This window comes from Saccopteryx bilineata, chromosome 9 (assembly GCF_036850765.1).
Source record: "Saccopteryx bilineata isolate mSacBil1 chromosome 9, mSacBil1_pri_phased_curated, whole genome shotgun sequence".
NCBI lineage: Eukaryota > Metazoa > Chordata > Mammalia > Chiroptera > Emballonuridae > Saccopteryx > Saccopteryx bilineata.
The window spans coordinates 79124384-79144901 of record NC_089498.1 but is presented as its reverse complement, the minus strand read 5'-3'; the positions used below and the strand labels follow the sequence as shown (position 1 = coordinate 79144901).

The 20518-nt window shown below is 41.0% G+C and overlaps 1 protein-coding gene and 1 long non-coding RNA gene across 2 annotated transcripts in view; one reads left to right on the top strand and one right to left on the bottom strand.

The window, feature by feature from the left end:
- Nucleotides 1–20518, bottom strand: part of LRMDA (leucine rich melanocyte differentiation associated) — a 1241357-nt gene that overhangs the window by 306211 nt on the left and 914628 nt on the right. The window lies entirely within an intron of this gene.
- On the top strand, nucleotides 990–14057 carry LOC136313178 (uncharacterized). The gene is made up of 3 exons (XR_010727106.1): nucleotides 990–1111; nucleotides 4861–4918; nucleotides 13937–14057. It is a non-coding gene; the product is annotated as an uncharacterized lncRNA (long non-coding RNA).

Genomic DNA, 20518 nt, shown 5'->3' with positions numbered 1-20518 from the left:
GAACATTAGAAGTATCATTTCCCAATCAATGGCAATTTGGCTTTAGCTTTTTACCAATTGATTAGAAATTAAAATAAGGGCTGCTAACCAACAATACACTCCCAACTTTTCTGGAGCTATAAAGAACATCAAGAATACCCTGGAGATACAGTCTCTTCCCAGAGGGTTTATGAAACAGTTGGATAACCTGGTCCTTGAAGCAATTAGACAGCAATAAATTGGAGATAAGAAGAGGGGATCTTCTTCATAAAGTCACAAAACAATATTTCAAGGCCCGTAAGTAATTAAAAAAAAAAGTTGTGCTTTATGGAAGAAGGAATTCTAGAAAGTAAGGCCTAAGGCACAGCTCAAGTCATTACCTCTACCAGATGTCTTTCTTGATGAAATTGTATTTGTCCTTTAAGGTCCAACTTAAGCACCATCTCTTCTTTGGCCTCTCCAGACCTCTAAGGTTGCATGGCACTTAGTGGGTGCCTGTGTTAATGCACTTGGCGGTACGTTGAGTTTTTAGCAACTGCGTGAGCCTCTAAATCACAGCCCATTTCTTCTCCCATTTTTATAATTCAGGCACCAGTACTGAGCCTGACATACAGATAGCACTTAGCACAGGTTGAACGAATGAATAAGTAAAGACAAGGAAAGAGGATGGCAGCAATTTCCAATTATTTTTCTCTTTCTGTCTTCCTCTCCCATGTTGCTTGGAAGCAGTTGACAATCTCTCACCACATTAGGCAAAAGTGACATGGGACTTCTCCAACAGGCAGCTGGTACTAGCTTCTTCGCCATGCTGCTAACTGGTTGGGGGTGGGGAGAAGAGATGTTAGCATGATGTTGTACTCAGCAGGCACAGCGCTGAGGTGCATTTTTAATGATTTACCAGTTCTACTTGACTGAGCCTGCACCCTGTAAGTGGATCATATGATCAGCAATCACAAGTTAAACTGCTTTTGTTGCTCGCAAGGCATGCATGGTGGGCTGGCTGCAGGCACCAGCAGCTCGCACGCACGCAGCTGTGTGTAAGACAAGGAGAGGTTACGTACAACAAGGCAGTTAATGGCTCAGACTAGCAAGCCCTCGGCTTCCTCGGCACATGTGGCTGAATTTTAAAAAGGTAAATGACCTTGCAGTTGAGAGCTTTAACTGTGTGCTTTTACCTATTTGTACCTGGCTAAGTAAACATTTGCAGCACGCCACAAGACCCTGAAAGCACTATTGTAGCCACAGGCTAATCCCTTTCTCTCTGGGTGAAAGACTCTAAAACAAACTGGGGTGGGGGAAATCATTTTCTGCCTCAAGTAGCACAAAGGTAAAGGGGGGCAATGGTGATAATGACTTCCATTTGTTATAACTTTCAGAAGTCACCAAGGCTCCAGTCCTAACCAGCTGCCCACATTTAGGATTCCACTTTCCAGGAAGAATGGCAGGAACAACAGGCCCCCAGACTGAGAGGAGGGCTCCAGCCAGAGCCAAACAGAACTCCCTCTGGCTTGCCAGGGAATCCGACACAAGGAAGCTGAAATGAGTATCTCCATGCTGGTTCAGCTTTCCAAAAGGGTTTGTCTCCCAACTGCTGTCACTCGGGGCCAAAAAAGCAGGCCCATCTTAGTTCTCTACTGCTTAAACTTAAACTTCCAAACTACAGACAAGTAATCATGTTGTGGAGTTTAGGTCTTTCACCGCAAATTGCCTGCATCCTGAGTTATCCAATAACCAACATTAAATCCTTCTTGCAATAGGCCCTTTCTATAGCTCCAATGGCAAGTGGTCCACCGGAGCCACATCTGAAACCTTGGCTAACCATCTGAGTGCTTTCCAAAGAGCGAAATGTTCGTGATTTACAACTTGAGCAGGAACCTTGGTAATGTTGTTATTTTAAGGACTAGTCAATCAGTTGAGATTAAGATAACATTTATTGCAAAAAAAACTGAGATTGCTATGAGAACAGGCAGAAGGTACTCTAGAACATTTAAGACATTCACAGGCCATGAATCAACAGAAGGTGGTTCACTGGGGTGATACGAGCATTGGGCTAAGGGCTAAGGGCTGGGGGCTGGGGGCTGGGGGCTCTGGGCTCTTCAGTAGCTCTGCCCCTTGCCCGGGCATGACTCTCAGTACATCTCTCTACTTCTTTGCACCCAAGACTACAATCCTTCATACAACAACTCTATTGAGTTCCTACTATATGCCAGGAACCACGCTCAGCACTGAAAATGAGCATGTTGGATTGGATGATCTCTAGGTATCATTCATATATATATATATATATATATATATATATATATATATATATACACAAATGAATTAATAAATAAGAAAAGTTGCACTCCAATGCTAGCCACCATCTGTGGAACCAAAATAATCTTTAAATGACCAGAAATATTTTCTTCCCTGAGATTCAGTTAATATGGGTCAGTCTAATGAGGTTGGTTTATATCCATGAGAGAAAACAGCACTCCTCGGTCCAATATACAGTTTTAATAAACTTTATTAAATTTCCATTGATCCATATGCAAAAATAATTTGTTTACAATTTGAACTCAGCCTACTAAATGGTGCCTAACTCAATAAAGGAAGAGGCTGAGAAACAACAGCTGTATGGTTGTTAACACATTATGCCATTAAAAACATTAAACAGTTGGGTTTGGTGAAGGAGTCAAAGTTAACCCCTTGAATATCTCTAAACTGGAAATCAATTTTATAAGACACTTGGCAGCAAAAGGAAGCCACAGACTCAGAAAGGAATTTCTCCCTACCTTGTGAGTGAGCCTGCAAGAATGGAAACCCCGCCTGTGGCTCTGCTGCATAGCCTTCTGGAGCCTCCTCTGCATGAGCCCTAGAGGCACCCGCAGAGGTGGTAACGGGGGATAGGGTTTGGAAGGATGTCTTAATAGTAAACTATAGTAAACTGCCTGACATGTTAATATGATTCATATGACACCCTATATTTTTGGTACTTAGGTAAATTGGTTAGTTTTGCCCATATACTAATAGGGCCAGAGTCAGGGTACAATCCTTTTTAACCAGTTGGTTCTATATTTAATCACATTTGTAATTCAATTGGTGAATCAAAAACAAGTATTCAATGAGTCCTGAGTATGACAAAGTACCTAATCCCAAATTATACACTATACCATGGAGATAAAGAGATAAAATTAAGAGACATGAAAATTTGAGGACAATTAAGGCTGTCCTGTGTAACTAAAGATACACGGAGGCCGGAAGAAGAGAGAGAGTGAAGATTCACAAAGTAAGGGTTTGGGGAAGGAAATGGGGTTGAGCTGTGCTTTGGAAGAAGGGCAGGGCAGAGACAGGGCAAGGAGAAAATTAAGGGTCAAGAGAGAAACTGAAGGTCAGGATTGAGGAGAACTAGGCGGGTGGAGGGAGCTTAAGCAAAAGGAGAGGGGTGAGAGGCAATAAGGATACTGTTAATCTTTTTGTTTGTTTGTTTGTTATAAGGTCTATAAAAAATACAAGGGAACAGAGCTGGAATTGGTCAGTGCATACCCACCCACTACTGTAAAGGCAAGCTGTAGGCAGGCCCACAGAAGTAGCAAAGAAGTAGATGAATGATAGCTCAACTTTCAGAAAATCCAACTGCTCAGTATTCAAGTTAGTGACCATCTGATCTCTCTACTGAGAATTCTGTGTGACAACCTTACTATAAACAAGAAAATAACTGCAAATATGTGGGCAAACCTTCAGATTCTCAGCACAACACTGAATTTGCGTCAGAAAGGATCCTTGCAACCTATGTAATTGACCTGTCCAGTTTCCCAAAAAGTTGTAGATGCCTCTTCAGCCCCACCTTGCTAAAATGGTCCTCCAGCTCTGGTCTCAGCTCTTCAGTACAGTGAGCATTCACTTCTGTGCAGGGCAGAACATTATTCTGTTTACTAAGACCTCTCACTAATTCCCTTTCAGCAAACTGCCTCCCTGTACCATTAGCGCCCAGGCCCTAGGTTTGTCCTCAGAGCCACAGCATTTCCTCATCCACATGATACTGCTTTGACCATTTGAAAGAAGAGTCTGTGTCGCCTTAATCTCTTCTGTTTTAGGCCAAGTATATATAACACTCGACAGCCTAGTCCTTCTCCTGCTCCCTCTCCATTAGTATTTCTGTTTTCCTTAAAACATGAAACTCTCAACTGAATATAATTCTCCAGATGATGTGTGAACTGTGCAGCTCTCAGGAAGGCAGTCACTTTGAAAAATTAGGATCCAAAAGCTTCCATTACACCCAAATTGGCAATACCTTTACAAGCTGTCTCTGATGGTGGTGCACAACAAAACTCAAATAAAACATCTCCATGTTTTTTATGTGAAACACTGCCAAACCATACCTTTCAAGCACATACTTCCTTCTATTACTGATTTGTGTGTGTGTGTGTGTGTGAGAGAGACAGAAAGAGAGACAGAGAGAGGGAGAGATAGGTACAGACAGACAGGAAGGGAGAGAGATGAGAAGCATCAGTTCTTCATTGTGGCACTTTAGTTGTTCAATGATTGCTTTCTCATATGTGCCTTGACTTGAAGGCTATAGCAGAGTGAATGATCCCTTGTTCAAGCCAGCCACCTTGGACCCAAGCCAGTGACCTTGGGCTTCAAGCCAGCGACCTTTGGGCTCAAACCAGCGACCATAGGGTCATGTCTATCACCCCATGCTCAATCCAGCGACTCCGCCCTCATGCTGGTGAGCCTATGCTCAAGCTGACAACCATGGGGTTTCAAACCTGGGTCCTTCACATCCCAGGCCAATGCTCTATCCACTGCACCACCATCTGGTCAGGTTTTATAATTGATTTTTAAAAAATATAAAGCTAGGACCTCAAACTAACAATTCTATTACATTTTGTCTGGTAGGTGCCAGGCGATGTTTCAGCTGGTTGAGACCACTTAGAACTATAATTGAAAACCTCTGGTAAGGCTGACTTCCCTAACTTCGTATTTTGAAAGTTAATAAACAGGGCCCTTTTCTAACTCCTTACAAGTTGTTGATAAAAATGTTTACCAGGTCAGGGACAAGGACAACTTCAAGTCTGAAGTGAAGATATGTGGATAAAGCCTAAGACTTAGAAAAGGAGAGAAGACATTTTACAAGTCCTTTGGGAAGGATGACAATGGATACCAAGAAGTGATTTATTATTACGCTCATACTAGCATAATGGTAAATACTTAGATGAGCAACACTACTTTTTTCCCCCTAAGAATTTAAGTCTGGAATTTCCCTGACACACCTAAGAAATTAAGTATATTAGGCCTGGAGTAATTAGCAAACCAAAAGGATTTCCAATGTGAACTCTCTCAACTTAATTAAGAAAGATGAACACAAAAGCAACCTGAATCCAAAAGAAACAGAGTTCACCTTGGCCACTGGCTCAAAACTTTGATACTGCCTGACCAGGTGGTGGCACAGTGGATAGAGTGTTGGACTGGGATGCGGAAGGACCCAGGTTCGAGACCCCGAGGTCACTAGCTTGAGCGCGGGTTCATCTGGTTTGAGCAAAAGCTCACCAGCTTGGACCCAAGGTTGTTGGCTTGAGCAAGGGGTTACTCAGTCTGCTGAAGGCCCATGGACAAGGCACATATGAGAAAGCAATCAATGAGCAACTAAGGTGTTGCAATGAAAACTGATGATTGATGCTTCTCATCTCTCTTCATTCCTGTCTGTCTGTCCCTATCTATCCCTCTCTCTGACTCTCTCTCTGTCTCTGTAAAAACAAAACAAAACAAAACAAAAAACCTTGATACTAAGTTGAGGATGAGTCTTTCCCCCAAAAGACTGGCATATGCATATATGAGCAAAATCTGGACAACTAGAAGAAACACCAATGCTTGTCACCTCTCTTGCTAAGATGGACTTACTACAGAAGCTCAAAAAAGCACAATTAAGAACAAAAAATACAATATCCCATGGGTAGCACTCTGGCTGAAAAATGGCCACCATACCCAATAACAGAGAATTTAAACATGAACTGCCTAATTATGAGTGAGTGACATGTAGCATGGTGTTACAACAAAGGAGACAGTAAATAGATTTAAAAATCCCAAGTTATTTATTAGAGATAACTATGAGGGATAGATAGCTGCTTGAACATTTTTCATGCCCCAGCTAGAATCATCCATCTAAGAAATAAGGTAACATGGGAACTTGACAGAGTTTGCAGAAATCATAGGTGACCCTGCCCTATGTGGCCATTGGCTCATTAATTTGACTAATTACAAAGACACTCTAATTCCTAGTAGTTATCTCCCTTGGGATTAAACTTAAAGAACCAAACCACATGCTATTCAAACTCAAAGAATATTATAAAAGCTCAATTATGATGCCACCAACATAGGCCAAATCACCCATATTCACCTAAATGACACCACTGAGAAGATACTTAGGAGTAAAGTCTGAAATGACATCAATAGAAACATGAGACCTCATTTGTATAATTCTTCACCTTTCTCTAAATGTTTTAACACAATTACTTTTTTTGGTCCCCTCACCAATAGCATAAACACCATAAGGCAAACATTATGCTCTCATTTCATAGACAAGGAGCTGGAGACACAAATGAAAATATTTGCCTGAAGATACACAGTGATGAAAACACAGTCTGTTTTCCCTTTTTGCAAATTTCCAAATGCTTCCAAGTTGTTAGAGTGAATTTCCACTGGAGAATATGGAGCAACCACCTTTAGAAATATGTCTGTGCCATCTTAATGCCCTGTTAGGACAGAGAGTATGACACTTCTCCATTATTAACTGTCTAATGATGAATCTATAATTGTCAAATATGGCTTTCTGATGTCAGTCAAAGCAGGACTGTGCGAGAAAAATCAGCCAAGTCTACCTAGAAAGTAGGAGCCACAAAAGTATGTTCATTATAAGTCATAAAATAATACCGTGGGGACTTGTCACTAGGAACACCATTAGTTGATAAAGATGGAAGTAAAGCCTATTATTATTTCATCAGTCTAGTCAATCTTCATTGGAAACAAATATACACAGATTTGCCGTTTACATTCCCAGCTATCACATGAGCAATATTGCCCATCTAGCTCCATGGCAAGCAAATTATCCATTTTAAGGTAACAATTTTGACCCAAAGCCATGCTGCTGGGGACCCTGAGACTGGAAACAATATGGGAAAGAAAGAAGTTAGGTTTCTGGACACCTGGGTTCCAGGCTCTGCTTCCTTACCTCTCCAGCTCTGTGAGCTTGGTCAGGTAAGACATCATACAGTTTCTTCTCAGCAAAACTGTGGTTATAAATATGAACCTTAATTTCTTCAACAATTACTATGGAAGTTAAGTGGGATGCTGTATTTGGAGGCTGTATACATGTTGTACAAATAGGAGGAACTAAAATGCAGCCTTATCTCTGTGACTATTTAATGCAGGCCACTGGACAACCTTGCACTGACCTCTCCTAGTTTGTGCAAGATAATTTAGTGTCATTATTGTCATTAGTAAACATCCATGGGGGCCTGCTCTGTGCTTAATTACACATTGGCTTGCTTGTACAGTTTGCTGACAGTTTCATGTGTATGTGTCTGGTCTTCTTTAAGCAACCATATGCCCAGCCAGAGACAAGAACCTGGATGTAAATGGGTATGTATCTGTATACAAATCTTAGCCCAATAGATGAAAGAGAACATAGTAAACTTTCAAAAAGTGGTAACATGATTGTCTTAGAAACCAATCAAAGACAAAAAAAGTAGAAAGATGGAAAAACAGAGTTAGAAAATGAAAAACTCTTACTTGTGGGAAATATAAGATATAATATTTTTAAGGGATGAGCACAATAGCAGCATTTCTGTCTGTAATCTCATATAAAAAATGTTTAAAGAAAAATAAAACTACCAAGGGTCTTAATCAAGCTATTCCACTTAAGAGCGTTAATACAAAGTATGCAAACGTTCACCTGACTGATCATTAAGGTATCAAGAACTAATTTTCCTCCTTTTAAGAGCTTATATGTCACATCCCACCCCTTGGGCCTTCCAGAAATGCATTTAAATACCTAACTGGGAGAAAGGAAAAAAAAAAAGCATTCCAGACAGCCAGGTGTTAGTGATTCAGTCATTAAAACTTCAGTTATAAAATATCCCCCACAACTGTAAAACATTTCAGTCATTAGAAGATCATAAATAGATTAAGATGACATTTTAAATGATTTTGACATCGTGTGTATAAAATGTACATTGTTCATCGCAATATCCCAGATGACTGACTCTGATTATCTGAAGTTGAAGATGAAGTGCATGGGAGTTATTTAGAGACCCAACAGCAAAAGACAGGGAGAGAGGGGCCTGGAGAAAGCAAACACTCACGTGGAAATTGTGAATGTTGCATCCTTCCTGAGGCAGAGATAGACTTTAGATTCATTTTGCAATAACACCTATTTGCTGCTCCTTGGGAAAAAAATAAATCCTCATTTCAGTTTTAGAGGATTAAGCTGAAATATAAAAGAAAATTGTCCCAAATTTTGTAATTTTGAACCCTTTATCTAAAATGTTGTGGCACTCACTCTTCTTTGAGCTAATTGAGAAGTTCTAATGTTCAATATCAGTTTAGGTCTAAAACTAGAAAAGTACCTCCTGTTTTTCATGTTACCCCCCCCACACACACACACACCTACCTCTTTTGATAGCAATTCATCATTCATATCTTCAGTATATATTAAATGTGCAAAGCACATCTTCACCTTGAAGGGGTAATGCCCCCTTATAAGAACTGTTCCAGCTTACTCCAGGAAGAGAGCTCCATCCAGCCACCATTACCAGAATAGAGGACAGAGTACCAGATGACCATTTTACGTAGACAGAGAAGAAACAAAATTTCATAATTATTTAAAACGTCATAAGAATCAGTGATGTGAAGTGTCTTGTTTGCAAACCCATATTTCTCAACCAAGTCTTACCAAGGAAGCAAATTCTTTTAGGATTTAAGTTAAGTACAATATTTTGGAAAATTGGTTCTAGGGATAATGTACCTAACTTAAATCTTTATCAGCTGACTCATAGCAAGGATTAGGCCCCTAAGGTGCTTATAACAAGTAACTGGCCAGTTCGGAAGTACTTAGGATACCCTATAGCTGTGAGCACACATTTGTAACTCATTCTGCCAAAGTAGACAGAGACAAAGAGGTGTGTGTGGCTACAGACTGAGGCATACAGTTAACAATGGATATGGTTTAAATTTCCCCCAAGAACTTTTAAAAATGCCTGAAGACTAGAGAAGTGAAGGTGGCACGGGCATGGAGAACTGCATGTAGATGCTCCCTTACTATTTCCTCTGAATCAATCACATTTCCATGTTCCTTTCAGGATTGTCCTGGTTCTTTGGAATAGTCTTTCTCAAGAAGTATCCAAAGTCTAAGATATGAGATCAATAAACAGCCCTAACAGATTTTCTGAAAAGATCAATGTTAAATGGGGTAATTCAAGGTCAACCATCAGAACAATTGTTCATCCTTTTTGTCTTGTCAGTCATAAGATACTTTTAAGAAATAACCACCAGATTTTTGCCAGGTTAAAGGAATTAGAAGCCATTAGGTCCAACAGTTCCTAAAACCTCCTTATGACATCAATCCAAATGCCCCTTTGGAATAGGATGATGAGACAGGGCACTCTGTTAGGGAATGCTTCCTAATGGTGGAACTCTACTTCCTTGTAGTGCCACACAATGTAGGGTAAATGCTCCACACACGGGGAGCCCCTTAAATGCTTTCTGCATTATAAATGCTGAGGAGGAGGTGTTGGAAAAGAAAAAGAAAATACTTTGGAGGCCCTGGCTAGTTGGCTCAGTGGTAGAGCATTGGCCTGGCATGTGGAAGTCCTGGGTTCGATTCCCAGTCAGGGTACACAATAAAAGCAACTATCTGCTCCTCCACCCTCCCCCTCCTCTCTATCTCTTTCTCTTTCTCTCTCTTTTCCTCCTACAGTCATGGCTCAATTGGAGCAAATTGGCCCTGGGTGCTGAGGAGAGCTCCATGGACTTGCCTTGAGCACTAAAATAGCTCAATTGCTGAGCAATGGAGCAGCAGCCCCAGATGGGCAGAGCATCACCCAGTAGGGGGCTTGCCAGGTGGATCATAGTCAGGGTATATGGGGGAGTCTGTCTTTGCCTCCCTACTTCTCAATTAAGAAAGAAAGAAAGAAAGAAAGAAAGAAAGAAAGAAAGAAAGAAAGAAAGAAAGAAAGAAAGAAAGGAAGAAGAAAATACTTTGGAAATAGTTATAAAAAAAGAGACCTCTGGGCCCTGGCTGGTTGGCTCAGTGGTAGAGTGTCGGCCTAGCATGCAGTAGTCCCGGGTTCGATTCCTGGCCAGGGCACACAGGAGAGGCGCCCATCTGCTTCTCCACCCCTCCCCCTCTCCTTCCTCTCTGTCTCTCTCTTCCCCTCCCGCAGCCAAGGCTCCATTGGAGCAAAAGATGGCCCCGGGCACTGGGGATGGCTCCATGGCTTCTGCCCCAGGCACTAGAGTGGCTCTGGTTGCAACAGAGTGACGCCCCCTGGTGGGCGTGCCAGGTGGATCCCTGTGGGGCGCATGTGGGAGTCTGTCTGACTGCCTCCCTGTTTCCAGCTTCAGAAAAATAAAATAAATAAATAAATAATAAAAAAAGAGACCTCTGGCCCTGGCCAGTTGGTTCAGTGGTAGAGTGTCGGCCTGGTGTGCGGAAATCCTGGGTTCGATTCCCGGCCAGGGCACACAGGAGAAGCACCCATCTGCTTCTCCACCCCTCCCCCTCTCCTTCCTCTCTTTCTCTCTCTTCCCCTCCCGCAGCCAAGGCTCCATTGGAGCAAAAGGTGGCCCGGGCGCTGGGGATGGCTCCTTGGCCTCTAGAGGAGGCCACCACTAGAATGGCTCTGGTCACGATAGAGCAACGCCCCAGATGGGCAGAGCATCTCCCCTGGTGGGCCTGCTGGGTGGATCCCGGTCGGGCGCATGTGGGAGTCTGTCTGACTGCCTCCTCGTTTCCAGCTTCAGAAAAATACAAAAAATAAAATATATATATATAAAAAAGAGACCTCACATTCTTGGAGGCCAATTCTACCACTCTGATAATTTGGCAGGTGTGACTTAGGCAGTCGGAAAGGGCCTATTTTTCTGTCTGTACATACTATGAACGTGGGAATGAAAAACAACTTAGTACCATCCATTTCCCAGGGTTTATTTCTTTTTTCCTAAGTTCCCCTTTATTGAGGAAGGCTGAAGAAACATCCACTTCAGCATTACAGAAGCCAAGTTCTAACCTACATCCCGTGAATGTCTCTAAGTTTATTAAAGTCCAACATCCCCCCCCCACTTTCCAGCATAACAGCTCAATTCTTAAACATACTCTTGCTGAATGTCCATCTTATTAAATACCTTTTATAATTGTGTCAATAACTGCCTCTGTTAGAGAAAACCTATCCTTGTATGAGAACTTCATGGGCAGAAGAAAAGTCTTCATTTGATTTACAAGCAGCCTAGCATATCATTGTGTTTTCTGATTGATTGGATCTGGCTTTACACATCTCAAGAAATTTTCTAAGAATATTATTTTTGTCTACTACAAGGGAAAACACCTTTATTCAATTGTGAGACTCCCAAGTATGCATCCAAATGTCTTCTTATGTTGTAGTAATATTGGGGTATGTGTGTGCAAATCTGGTCATAGTATATTATCACTCTAACTGACTTCAAATTATACTACAGAGCCACAATAATCAAAACAGCATGGTATTGACAGAAAAACAGACACATAGACCAGTGGAACAGAATCAAAAGCCCAGAAATAAAACCACATGTATATGGGCAAATAATTTTAGACAAAACCCAAAAACACACAATAAAGAAAGGAAAACCTCTTCAATAAATGGTGCTGAGAAAATTGGAAAGCCACATAAAAAATAATAAAACTTGATTATAGTTTGTCCCTAAGGCACAAAAATTAATTCAAAGGGGATCAAAGACCTAAATATAAGACCTGAAACAATAAATTACATAGAAAAAAACATAAGTGCTAAGTTTATGGACACTGTAGAGAGCATTTTATGAATTTGACCCCAAAGGCAAGGGAGGTAATGGTAAAAATAAATAAATGGGACTATATTAAATTAAAAAAACTTCTGCATAGCAAAAGAAACTGACAAACTGACAACAAAACAAAAAGGCAGCCAACCAAATGGGAGATGATATTTACAAACAACATTTCTGACAAGGGGTTAATATCCAAAATGTATAAAGAACTCACTAAGCTCAGCACAAACAAGCAAACAATCCAATTAAAAAATTGGGGGAGGACCTGAACAGATATCTTCATGAAGATATGCAAACAACAAATAGATATATGAAAAGATGCTCATCTATATAAGCTATTAAAGAAATGCAAATCAAAACTATTATGCTAAGTGATAAGTAAATCAGAAAAAGCTAAGAACTGTATAGTTTTATACATAGGTGGGATATAAAAATGAGACTCGTGTATATAGAAAAAAGTAAAGTGGTTACCAGAGAGAAGAAATAGGGGGAGGGAAGTAAAGGGACCAACTATATGGTGACAGAAAGTGTTATGACTTGGGTGATGGACACACAACACAATGAAAAATACACATGCTATGGAGATGTTTACCTGAAACCTATGTGTTCTTATGAACCAATGTCATCCCATTAAGTTTAATTTCTAGCCTAACTAGGTGGTGGTACAGTGGATAGAGCACTGGCCTGGGATACAGAGGAGTCAGGTTTGAAACCCTGAGGTCGCTGGCTCGAGTATGAGTTTACCAGATTGAGCATGGGGTTGCCAGCTTGAGCATGGGATCATAGACATGAACCCACGGTCACTGTCTTGAAGCCCAAGGTTGCTGGCTTGCGCCCATGGTCACTGGCTTGAGCAAGACATCGCTGGTTTTGCTGGCGCCCTCACACCCAGTCAAGGCACATCTGTGAAAGCAATCAATAAACAACTAAGGTGACGCAATGAAGAATTGATACTTCTCATCTCTCTCCCTTCCTGTCTTTTTCTCTCTTGCTTACTACTACTACTACTACTAATAATAATAATAATAATAGTCTCTCAATTAAAAACAAGTTTATGAAGAATTCTACCCAAATGAATAAATGAACTAGAAATCAAACGAAGAATCTACATTCTTTGAAGCAGTGCCAATTCAAGGCTTGTTTTCTGGGTGTTTCTCCCCTTTCTAATTTCCAACTAATCCCAAACCATGTAATCTACCACAGCAATAAGATTCCAATGGAATTCAAATTTGTATTAGATATGGGAGGCCTGGTTGTGGCTGTGGTTCCCGCAGAGGAGATTTGTTTGTTTGCTGATCTTTCTATGGAGTGCAGAGAGCAGTCTTAGATTTAGCAAGGACTTTTTCCTCCCTTGGTAATGAATTAACAATGATGTTACCAGAGAGTGTTTATGCACACAATACTAAAAAGTGAACCAAGCAAAACACACTCTATTTATGCTTACTAAAATGCATTGCCTTTTCTAAGAGGGGTAGACTGAAACAATTATGATTTTATTGTAGTAAATATTTTCATTATTATTGTGAGATGTCTACCATTTCAGAAGATAGCAACAAATTCCTGGATCTCTGTCCTCAGAGAGCTTAGCATCAAGTTAGATGAAGACAACTGAATCTATCATGCATGGCACCAATACCCTGTGTGTGTACTGGAAGCATTTGGGGCCCCAAGTAGGTTATTAAAGCACTCAGAAGAGGATCTTTCTAGAATCTGGAGTGGCAGAATAGGAATTCCTATAAAGGTGAAATTTGATCTAGCCCTTGAAAGACAGGATGAGGCCCTGGCCAGTGTGCCCGGTAGTAGAGTGTTGTCCCAGCGTGTGGATGTCCCAGGTTCGACTCCCAGTCAGGGCACACAGGAGAAGTGCCCATCTGCTTTTCCACCCCTTCCCCTCTCACTTCTCTCTCTGCTCCTCCCACAGCCATGGCTGATTGAAGTGAGTTGGGCTCGGACACTGAGAATGGCTCCATGGCCTCTGCCTCAGGTGCTAAGAAGAGCTTGGGTGCTGAGCAGTGAAGCAATACCCCAGATGGGCAGAGAATCACCTCCTGGTAGGTTTGCTGGGTGGATCCCAATCAGGGTACATGCGAGAGTCTGTCTCTGTCTCCCCTCCTCACACTGAATAAAAAATAAAAATAAATAAAAATTTAAAAAAGTTAAAAAGAAGAAAAGAAAAACAGGATTAGTTTGAATGAAGATAACAGAGATGAACTAAAATTACAGAATGAAGAAAGTTTAAACCCACAAAAGTGCCGAGGATCACAATTGTTGAAGTTACTGACTTTGGACAAGGGGATAGAGGCTGAGGGCCTGAAGCCCTTGGTTGGTTTCACCCTACGCATTGCTCACCCTACTCTTATTCCGGTCTCTCAACAGAGCTGCCAAGAAATGCAACATATCTGGATCTCTCAGAATGCAATTCGAAAACTACTGTTTTCTTCAACCCTTTCATTTTAAAAATATGGAAAAATTGAGGCCCGAGAACAAGGTCACAGAGTTGGCTAGTGGGCAGGCAGGGGCTAGAATCTCCTCTGACCCCCAGACCAATCTGCTTTCCCCTACCTCACACTGCCCTTTAATGCTTAAGTTGACAAATTAGCTGCTTTAAAATGATATCATGAAACCGGGTGTCTGATGAAGAATCTCCGGTGGGAAGATCTTCATTGTCTTTTTCACCTTCCACACAGTGTCAGATATTGATGTGTATAAAATGATGAACGCACTGGCATCAGGAAATACATGCGATGGCGATGCTTTAGACGAGGGCCAGAAAGAGGATAAAAAGCCTGCATGACCTGCCGTGCACCTGTGTGGCTCCCCCATGAACTCCAGACTGACTTTGCCTGGGATGAAATGATTTAGTTTCAACACAAGGTCAGTCCTACATATCCAGAAAGATAGCCAAATATGCTTATTTGAACTGAATTACATTTGGTCCTTTAATAATATAAATTTATTGCCTTTTCGAGAGGGACTCTAGCACTGGGGAGAACTTTAAAATGCATCACACTTAAAACATAAAATTAAATTCAATTAACTTTTATTGGGAGGCTAATACTCTAGTACCCTGGAGGGAGAAACGAAGCTCTCAGCTGTCTCAAGATTTTCAAATCAGGGCTCTGGAATCGAGGCCAAAGATATTCAACTGGCTCCCCCCATCAGGAAGTTTCCTGGGTGAATTTAACATCTGTACTCAGTGGACAGGACCATGCCTAAAAGCCCCCAGCTAAAAGACCCTCAGGGACAGTAAACTGAAAATAATAAACAGAAATCACAACCTCACAAATAAAAGACAAAAGCTAACAGGGATGGAAGCATGTGAGGATTCCAGAGACAACTGTTCTTTATTGAACCCTCCTACCTTTCTGCTATCAGGATAAATGTTTGCCTTCTTCATATTTGGCACAATTAACCACTCACATCTACCTTTAGAGATTCTTAACCCAGTCTTGGCTTTTCTAGGGCCTTCCTACATCCCCTACCACATGGATACATTTCTAATTCACAGGCAACAATAAGCAGTCCCTTTGTGACTTTATTATTTATCACATCAGCAGGTCGACCTGTGGAAAAAACTGAATTCTGAACAGACTGAACACCTATATCCTGAAGATAGCATAAAGTAATCTCATTTATTCATGTAATAAATATTTATGAGTACCTACTACATGCCATGTGCCAAGCTAAGCATGACAGATTCATAGGTGAATAAAATAAATGATCACTATCCTTATGGCTACCAAAATAGAGGAATAGGAAGAATGCAGAGATTTAAAAGTTCCCTCCATTAAATAAACAAACAAAAACCTCAACATCTCATTAAAGGCAGGGTTTAGCTCTCTCTGAGCAATTGGAGTTTGTTCGAGACTGTATTAGTCTCCTATTGCTGCTATAACAAATGACCACAAAACAACACAAGTTTACTGTCTTAAAGTTCTGCAGTCAGAAGTCTGAGCTGAGTACTGCAGGGATGGCATGGAGGGGCAGTGAGGCAGCTCCTCCTGGAGGCACTGAGAGGGTCTCTGCTTCCTTGCTTTCTTTAGCATCCAGTGTCCGAGTGCGATATTCCTTGTCTTGTGTCCCCTTCCTCCATCTTCAAATTGCATCTCTTTGTCCATCCTACCACTTTCTTCTCTCAGATGCTTTCTGCTCCTTTGTGCCAGGACCACTGTGTTTACATCAGACCCACCTGGATAACCCAGGACGATATCCTCATCACGACATTCATACCTTAGTCACAGCTGCAAAATCCCTTTGGCCATGTAAGATGACATTCACAGGTTTGGGAGCTCAGGACATGGAGATAGATAAGTGGCCACTATTCCAGGCTACCACAAAGACCAAAGATATAGCCCAAGTTTCAGGTACTTGGAGGAAAAGAAAAATGCCTTGAGCTCTTAGGAATATGAATGGCAGGCATAACATTTTAGTATTGCCTCCTTAATATTCATATTCCCTACCTAAAAGCAGTGAGACGCAGTGGCTATAAATGCAGCTCTCGAGTGAAATACATAGAGGGTTCAGAATCAGCTCATCTTGACACATGAAGGAACATGGTCAAGTTAGTTAACCTCTCTAAACCTCAGTTTCCTCATTCCAAAATGGAGATCACATAGAGGTCTACCTTCTTAAATGACCCAAACAATGACCTTATTATGGCACATAGCAAGCTTTCAATGAAAGATACCATTTCATTGTTACTTTCCCCAGCCAGGACTTGAACCTGTGGCTGGGTATTTTGGAGGCCTCTCTTAGTGCAGATAAATAAAATACCCGAAATATCTTTTCCTCCTACTGGAAATCCTGTTTATTCTTTGAACACTTACTTTAGTTAGTCATCTCCTGTTCCTTCCCAGCTGGGAATGTTCTCTCTCCTCTTCCCTCTGACCTCCAACAGTGTGCACCACCCATTTAAGGATATCGTATAAAGTCTTGCCAATCCTAGTGCATTAATTTTTTGTAAGTGCCATACGTAGATTATAAACTGCTTGAGGGCAGAGATTGCAATACTAGCTCTTAGCACAGAGAGCTGTCCACAGTACCTGATCAATAAACTGGTTAAATAAACAATTACAGAATTAATGCCTCACAGATTTGCAGGGGAAACACAATCCCACATTTCACATTAAAGGAGAACCAGCTGTACACCGTGAGGTAGTCTGCAACCTTGAAGCCAGGCTTCCTAAATCAACTTAATCCTCACCCCCACCCTTCACATCATGCATGCAGAGTTGCCCATATCCCAGGATGATGAAGGCCCTTCTCACTCCAGCTGTATACCAAGAAGTTCAAGTATCAGCTGCACACCCAGGGAAAACAGGAAACTGACTTCTCTTTGGACAAAGAACTGAACAAAGAATGCACCCAGTCAAAGCCAGTCTGAACCAGTCTGTGCTGCTCTGAAACCCCCAGCCTCTCTTCCCAGCCAGCACAAAGACGAGGAGGACATCATTGACTCCCATCTTTAGCCTTCTACCCAGGAAAGGACTCGTGAAGGTGAATGGTTTGCAGACGAAGGGGATATAAAAGAGACAAAACCAGGATAAAAATTAAATAAAAAGTAGCTGTCTTAAACTGTAATTGCGGTCCTCTGCTGAGCACGCTTGCAGATATATAAATGTGATTTACCATCAGCTTGCAACTACAAATCAGGTCTTGAGAAACACTTGTGCTATGAAATTGTTTAATCTCATCAAGCTCTGCTTTCACAGCAAGCCATAAATCACAAAGTCTTTGTTATCATAGACCTCCACCAGCGCCTCTCTGGCAGGCTATGGATCGTGGGTATATATAATCTTGACTGCACAAACACTGGGGTCGGCTCAGGCTGAAATACTTTCATAATAGCCACTGTGCAGCTGGTGGAACACAAGCCTATGATGGATATCTCATTTCCTACAGTCGGCATCTATTTCGAGCAAATTATTACCACATAAATTTCTTGTCAACAGAAACGGCCAATTAATTAAGTTAAAAATTTACTTGTGATCACATCTACAAACCAAATAGAACTGCAAGGCAATTTTCCAGTTACTGAATATACTGCAGGTCAGTTTAATGAATAATTTTTAACTTTGTCATAAACTCAAAGACAGGCTAATATCTCCAGAAACCTGAATGGAGACCAGCTGCCGACAGATTTACACAAAATATATTTATGTGGAATTTGATTGCTGACATCTGGGGACAGAAATAAACTTTCTATAATTAGAGAGGCATTTTTGCCATATATATGAATTTCCTTCACCAAAAAATGCTAATGTGTCCCTGGGAAGTGTATTTACATTTTCAGGCCGGGCTGCCATGGGGCTGGAGGACTCTTGGAAAAATCACTGCATTCAATTCCTGTGCTAGGGATGGCTTCATTATCATGGGAGAAGACAATAACAGGCAATGCCTACTTTCTCACTGTTTTCCACCTTCCACAGCCCCAAAACAGGGATGCTTTTTCTCTTTGAGGTTTTAGGTCACTCGACACACGTTCAACAGTGGAGGAAGCACTGTGAGGATTTAAGGCTCTGTCAGGTGGGACAGATTGGCATAGCTTCTCCTTAGGGTCATTATGCACATAAAACAGACATACATGGAGATAAAGCCAGCAGAATGCCCTTCATAATTCCTGCTCTAACCATGTCTCTGAGCAAAAGGAAATCCATAGGTGTGGATGGTTCTCCAGGTGAGGATGAAGGATATGAATTTGGGGAGCCCATGACACATGGCTGCTAATAGTGATCTACTCAATCAGCCACCCCTATAAATATGGGATTATGACATAGGATTATGACTTCCATTAGGGCCATTATCTACCCCAAATGCAGAGGACATTTGAGGCCCTTCCAATTAAAGTCCCAGTCTAAGGATTTTACTTCTCCCTATGCCCAACCTGTCTTGATTAAGCTAGACATTATGGTATTCCTACAACATGCTTTTTATTGTCTGTACTTTTGCGAGTATTCTTCTTCAAAAAATCTTTGTACCCAAATACCTCCATGTTCCAAATTCACATCTCTAAGACAATCATCACAGCTTTTTCTCATCCTAGAAAAGACCTTTGCTTTTCAAAAGAACATACCTACTATACAAAGCTTGAGAGCCTATCATTCCACCCTGGACAGAATGAGGCGGAGTGAGTTCACAGTCACTGAAGTGTTCAAGAAGACTCCAGACAACCACTTGGTGGGGATATTGTAATGGGAATTCAATGTATGTGTGCAGGGGTGGACTCAGTAATGTTATGGGTTTTTAGCCCTGGGATCCTAAATTCTATGACCATTACTTGTGCCTTTGTTGATAAGCTTCTTGAAGGTAGGTATTATCTCACTCATAGTCAGTTTTCTTAGTATATGGCCTAACACTTTAAAAAGGAAAAAGAAGTAGATACTCTAAAAAAATTAATAAGGGCAAATTTTTGCAGTTTTTCTTATACTTGCTACACTCAATTCCAGTTAGCATTTAACCACCTCTGCACCATTATCATCAATATGAGCAACACTGATTATGTGCCTATTATGTTTAGGGTACCATGTTATAATTCTGAGAATTCCAGGAGGTACAGTACATTCTCTTCCAGAACAATTTTAATTAGAGAAACAAGCTAGGTAGTGATCCCATAGACCACCCTGTATAGACAGGGGCTAAATGAATGAATGGTCAATGTGCAAAGTACAAAATAATAAAATAAATGTTATATACATTTATTTTTCTTGTATGGATAATTTTTCAGAGTCAGGGTGAACAATTCAAAGAGGTTTGAGAGTTTTGGAGTCTGAAGTTTATACAAGATAATCCTATAGGACTCTTTATTCTACCACTGTGAAAACCTAGTCCCCCAACCCTACCCTGAAGCCAAAATAGGTCACCCAACTAGAAGGTGGCTGAAAGGGAATCATAGCCTATGCTTGTTCTGTCCCCAAAACCTGCCCATCATTCTTTGCATTGCATCCCAAATCCATAACACATCACATCCCACAATCATTGTTCATTTTTTGCTATTAATTCTATGTGCCTTGAATCAAACTATAAGAACCCCTTCTCTGGCTCAGGTCTTGACTCCATGTGTCTGTGGATTCTCTTCTGGACAAGAGAACATATTTCAAACTTCCCCCTTGACAATGGTCTTAACAGTGGGGACATTGCCCAAACATCTAATTTTACCAATAATCTGCTTCGGATCTGTCATGCATAAAAATCTCTCCCCCTCCCTAACTAAATGTGAGTTAAATGCACAAATTGGCCATATTCAAACCTTGGCTCCAACATTTCTTTACTAGTTATGGAACTTTGGGCTGGTTACTTCACCTCTCAGTGCCTCAGTGTCCTTGTCTATAAATGAGACTATACTAGTACCTACTTCATAGTGTTGTTATGAATACTAAAGTAGATAATACATGCAACATTTTAAAACAATGCCCATAAGCAATATTTATTAAATTTTTTAATCTTTAGCCTGCATCAACTTTTGACACAGTAAATCTCATATTTTTATTTCAAACTATATAAACTT